Source organism: Lathyrus oleraceus, chromosome 2 (genome assembly GCF_024323335.1).
Source record: "Lathyrus oleraceus cultivar Zhongwan6 chromosome 2, CAAS_Psat_ZW6_1.0, whole genome shotgun sequence".
In the NCBI taxonomy this organism is placed as follows: domain Eukaryota; kingdom Viridiplantae; phylum Streptophyta; class Magnoliopsida; order Fabales; family Fabaceae; genus Lathyrus; species Lathyrus oleraceus.
The window spans coordinates 268,431,834-268,437,969 of NC_066580.1; the positions used below are offsets into that span (position 1 = coordinate 268,431,834).

Sequence of the window (6,136 nt, forward strand, 5' to 3'; positions counted from 1 at the left end):
ATATGTAAGTTGTTATTATAAATTAGGGTATTTTATTTTTCATGAACATGACCTTAATTCATTATAAATTGGTGATATCAATTATGAATCGGTGTGAAATTAGCATTTCCATGTGTTATAATTGATTTATGATTCATTTCTGGTCGATTTGGGTGTTCTGGATATGAAATCAGAGCTTTAAAAGAGCCTAAATGATAGAAAATGTGTTCCTGCATTATGCATTGGGGTGACGAACGCCACCTGCTTGATGTGTAACCAGTTAACATGTTTTAAAAGGCTAACCCCCGTCAGCTGAATGATGGGCAGACCGTGAGGGCATATTAAGGGATGACTGTTATTTTGATAGTGGATGCTTAAAGCACATGACTGGTCAAAAGAGTATCTTGAAGAGTTGAAGCCTTACTTGAATAGTTATATTAACTTTGGTAAGGGAGCTAGAGGAAGAATCAAAGGCATATGCAAACTGGTTAGTCCAGGTTTTCCTTGTCTTTATGGTGTGGTATTTGTAGAAGGATTAATTGCTAACATGATCAGAATAAGTCAAATATGTGATTATGGTCTGAATGTTAGCTACAAAAAGTCAGTGTATCATCTCTAAGAAAGATCAAGAGGTATTAATGAAGGGTTCAAGATCCATAGACAACTGTTATTATATGTGGATCTCTTAGCCCTCATTAATGGTTAAGAGCATAGAGGAGATCATATATGAAGATGTTGTCAATGGATTGCCAAATATCATAATTGAAGAAGGCAAAATCCGTGGAGAATGCCAAATTGGAAAGAAAACCAAAATGTCATACAAGATGCTTCAACATCTTTCTCATGTTTCTGAATTACCACTTATGGACTTTTTAAGACTCATGCAAGGAGTTATCATTGAAGGGAAAGTTGATAGTAAGGTTGGAGGTCCTCCCAACATTGATCAACAAACAGTGGTTAAGAAGAAGAAACTAAAGAAGATTCATGATTATGGCATAATTCTTACTATTGGGGTTCCTTCTTATAATTCAAGAATTTTTACTATTTAAAATTAAGATATTGTGTTTGGTGAAGATGAAATGGGTGTTACTCTTGGTGTGTTAAATCTCATGTATAAGTTGTATGTCAGGAAATATGTCCTAAAAATTGTTCCCCATAATATTGTTTAAAAATATTGTTGAGCCATTTGATTGAGTTTGTGATGTTTGACTTTCTGTTTGGCCTTGATCATGGTTGATTTGAACTTCCATTTGATCAATACTATTGGATCCAGGGGGTTGATGAAACGTACATTTCATCCCTCAAGATGAATGGATAATATTGATCAGATTATATTCCTCCCATGATTAATTTGGGTTTCTATTTCCCCTTCCCTCTTCATATTCATCCTTCTTCTTCCCCAATCTATCATTGACCAATGATTTCTCTACAAGTCAAATGCTAGTTGATTCATCAATGCACTCGTGTCAAATGAATCAACATGGGCCTGACTGAGATAGGTCCCTCCCATTTATTTTTGTGTGTGGTATGCTTTAGGAGCTTGGTTCTTTGTACCATGTCTCTAGCATGCATTAAAACCAATATTTTTATTTCCCGGCCTCAGATAGTTGTGACTTCGACATAAGTCCAATTACAATTGCTTAACATAGAGCTAAATTTGTCCCAAAAGGCATAACATTCTTGTAAGTGAGATTGTAACTCTCCCATTCTTCATGGCATTGTGTGAAGAATTGACATCTTTTCTATTTATCAGAGCTACAAGCATACTTGTTGATTTATCCAAGTTGGAACCCTACTCATAGATGATGTCTTAGTTCATGTCTTCATACTTGTAAATGAATGGTTGAGTGTTCTCCAAGGAATGACTTAAACAATTAAATTCCTCAGCTAACATTTGACTAACTTCTTATTGATATTGCTTTATTTTCAAGTCATTTACTTAATACAATTTAAATTTCAGTATCTTTATCATTCATTGTCATTTACATTTCATGCAACTTGTTTATGTTTCAGTCCTTTTTACTTTGCTCACTTGAGCCATTTATATTGCGTGCTTGTGATTTTATTCTATTTATGGTCTTAAGACCTTAAAATACTTAATAACAATAGAAACCTTTTAAAATATCTTGGTGGACTATTCTACTTGATATGAACTTTTGGACTTATAATAGGAAATTTCCCTATGATTTGAGGACTTGGCCAATGCCCCCATTTGAGACTGAGTTATCTTTGACTATGCCATTAATTTGATACTAGGCCTTGAGTTCCCTTGGTTCATCTGTCACTTTGTTTCTATGCTTAAAGTGGTATACTATTATTATTGTTGTTGTTTGATGATTGTTTCTATGAGTTTGCCACAAGAAATATTTCATTTGATACATTTTCAAGATATTGAAGAGTGCTGGCTGTTGGAGTGCTTGCTTGGATGTTATGGCTATCTTTATTTGGTTCCTTAGTCTTCATATTGATTGCTTGGATATTGCTTATGCTTATTGCTTGCTTAAAAGTCCAAAGGAAATGAGTTTCTATATAACATTCTTGTCTTGGGATTGCTTCCCATTGGTCAGATCTTTTCAACTCTTAACTTTTAAATTTTTGTTTAGGGTAGTCCCTTCATCTCCTCCCTTTCTTCTTAAATTTCAAATATCTCTCTCTTTTTATAAAAAAACTTATTTGTTTATGTTTTCAACTTAAACATGTTTTAATGAGTAGAAACTTTGTCCTTATGCCATTGATTTTCAAAACATTTTCTTAATCAAATTTGTGAAAAAACTTAACCATATTGACGCTAATTTCAAAAGACAAAAAGAACTAACGACCTCATTCAAGTCTTTGGCCTTCTTATGCCTTTTTCTTTTAAACTTTTGTTAAAACCAATTCACCAACTTCTTTGAAATTTTTACCACGAACTACGGGGTTTTGATCCCTCATTTTTATGTTGGTACGTAGGCGTAAGACTGAAGGTCTTGTCAAACACAAAAAGATAATAATTGAGTTCTTTTCTTATCCCCCAATCTATATTTTTATCAAACATCTTTTCAGCTAAAACACTTGCGCACAAAAAAGGGCTCCATATGAGTACCTAGGATACTTTGGGTGCTAATACCTTCCCTCTGTGTAACCAACCTCCTTACCTGTAATCTCTGACATTTTATTAGTTTTGATTTGAAAACTTCTTATCTTTGGGTTTTGATTGTACTTTTGTCATTTTCCTTTGGAAATAATAAAAGCGCGGTGGAGACTCTAGATTTTATTAACATTAAGTTTATCCAATAGTTAGAGGGTCATCAATATACCGCTACAGTATCTACCTCATAATTTATAATTTATGTTATGGTTTATGCTGCTTCTATTGCTGCTACTGTATGCTTTTATAAATATTCTTATGATGTTGCTACTGTTGGTCTAAGTGTACCTATGATACTCAGTTGTTTTACGCTTGAAGAGTTGTCTTGTCAAAATTTGTCAAAGGGGGGGGGGATTATTGATCCTTTTAGGATTGGTTGCATAATGCATGTCGCATCTCGAAAAAAATGACCTCATGAAGCGTGTCACACGCACGCGGAGGACGTACAGAGTCGCCATCATTATTTATTCATTGCTAAGGAAATGGGAATTGAAGATACAACACTAAGGGAAGTTAATTGAATAAGATGGTCGTCGTACCCAAATATGGGTTCGGGAGTCGGTTATGTGAGGGGAAGGTATTAGCACCCCTCACATCTGTTGTACTCAACGGGAACCTCCTGAAGTTCAAGGTTTAAAGAGTTTGTTAAAGTATGTTTGTTTTATTTTATTCATTAAAGTATATTTACTAAAAAAATATAATTACAAACAAAAGAGAAAAGGGAAGAAAAATATATTTTTTATTAATGTGCTCGCCAAGGTTTCAAAATGTCGTGTCTACATAATTTCGTAGTGTAGTGAAAAAATCAGAGAATCGTAGTTCGTAAGAAAATAATGTTTGTGGGTTAATTTTATAGGATTAGGTTTAAGTCATGTTCTTGCGTTTAAATATTGACTTGTATGCTTGCACGGTGTAGGCTTAAGTGCTCGTTTGTATTTCACATCGAAATAACTTAACATATCCTTTTATGAAAGGTTTGGAAAAAGTGCAGAAGGGCACAAAAGAGATTTGGTGGATTATGTTGATTTTATATTGTTGTTTTGAATTTTAAATTATTGATCGATGTGGCGAGCGTCAACCAATCAATTGCTTAGAGACAAAGTGGATGTCCATCCCCTCGTCTGTTTTAGTTTGCAAAAAAGTTAGATTAATTTGATTTAGAAAAGAATTTGATAATTTATGTACCAATGGTAATACTATTTATAAATGGTATTAACATGTTCATTTAATCAGTTATACTTATATGCAAAACTATATACAAGATGAGAGATGATTATATTTTTTTGGTATTTTTGAATTTTTTGTATTTCTATGATTTGTTTTATTTATTTTAAAATATCCTAAAAATGAGAGAAACATATTTTTTGTATTATTATGTTAATAACCAAAGTTAAATAACTTAAGTTCTTTTAATAAAATAAGGTAAAGAAGAAAACTAATGAAACTAAATTAAATAGCACCAAAATTAATTATGATGAATTAAGGATTTTTATGTTCTTTTGCAAAAAAAGGTCAAATAAAAAATAAAAAATACTAAATAAATTGAATGAAATGGATAAAGAGTAATAATATATATAAAAAATATTATAGCAGGGGTGAAAATTACATTGAATAGGCAAGATAGAGTGGTGTGAGAAGTAGTTAATGGGTTTAGACAAGTGTGAAAAATCAATCCAATATAATAAAATCAACTTGACCTAAATCTTTTTTAATAATAAAAAATAATAAAATGATAATTACAAAACTAAAATGACTAGGTCATATACACATGTCATATAACATTATATACTCAGGCCAAAAAAAGACATGTCACTTACCTATGTTTTGTGGTAAATACTAAAAAAATAAAATAAAATAAAACAAAATAAAAAATTAAAGCTTATGATTTTCAAACAAAGTAAGCATGTACATCAACAACAACATGTTCTACATTAAAAAAATTAATAAATATAATAAAAACTAGATTTTTGTACACTTAAATAAAACATGTTCTTCATTTTTAAAAAACTGAATTGAAATAATAATTGAAAAACAAAAAATTTGTTCAAAATGAAAAAGGCTCATGAAAATAATGGGTGTGAGAAATTTATCAGCATTTAAAATCAGAGTGGTGCATGACTATCTCTGATCATCATAGCCCAGAAAACAAAATAAAAATAATAATAAGCAGTAAAAGAAAAGCAAATAAAATCTATGTGAGGAAGAGGATGGATTGTTGTTATGGTTTGTGTAGAATAATGGTGATTGTGATATAAGGAAGGTGAAGATTATTGTGAGAGATTTGTATTGATATAGGTAGGAGTTTGGATTGAAGGTGGATATTTTGGCTTGTGTGTGTGTGTGTCAGTTTTTATCGTGTGTAGGGATGGGAATAGGTCATACTAGCCTACAGGGGCTTATAGTCTAGCCTATTTAAGGTCATGTCAGGTCAAACCCATTTAATAAAAAATAAGACTTGGGATTTTTAAAAGCCTATTTAATTAAATAGGTCAGACTTAGGGTATTAAAAAAGCCTATGAAACCTTATAGGTCAACCTGTATTTTCATATGTATTAAAAATAGTCTAAATAGGGTTACCTATATATGCATATATATTAAAAAAAATTATGAATAAGCTGGATTACATATGCATATATATTAGAAAATTGTTAAATAGGTCGGCCTATATATATGCATATATAGAATGACGTATAAGACTTCTTAAGTAATATGGATTAATTGAAAATCTTAATAAGAGACAGATTTTTAAATAGGCTTTCAGGTCAGACCATGCTTTTAAAAGGGTCATGTTAAATAAATAAAAAACGCCTATAGTAGGCCATAGGTCAGGCTCAGACCTTATAAGTTTATCGTAGGTCAGACTCATGCTTTATAATGCCTAGCCTAGGCTAGCCTATTTCCACCCCTAATCATGTGAGAGACGAAGAGCATTTTTTTTGTTTAATATTGTGGCATTTTTTTGGTGTAATGAAATTGGTTTTGGGAATTTTGGGAGAAGTATAAGAATTATGGTGTAAGAATGTGTGTAAA

The 6,136-nt window shown here is 31.6% G+C and overlaps 1 non-coding gene across 1 annotated transcript; it reads right to left on the reverse strand.

Moving 5' to 3' along the window:
* Nucleotides 1–5,162: 5,162 nt before the first annotated feature.
* Nucleotides 5,163–5,246, reverse strand: LOC127124735 (small nucleolar RNA Z221/R21b). Its single transcript, XR_007804198.1, has one exon. It is a non-coding gene; the product is annotated as a small nucleolar RNA Z221/R21b (small nucleolar RNA).
* Between the last annotated feature and the right edge of the window lie 890 nt (nt 5,247–6,136).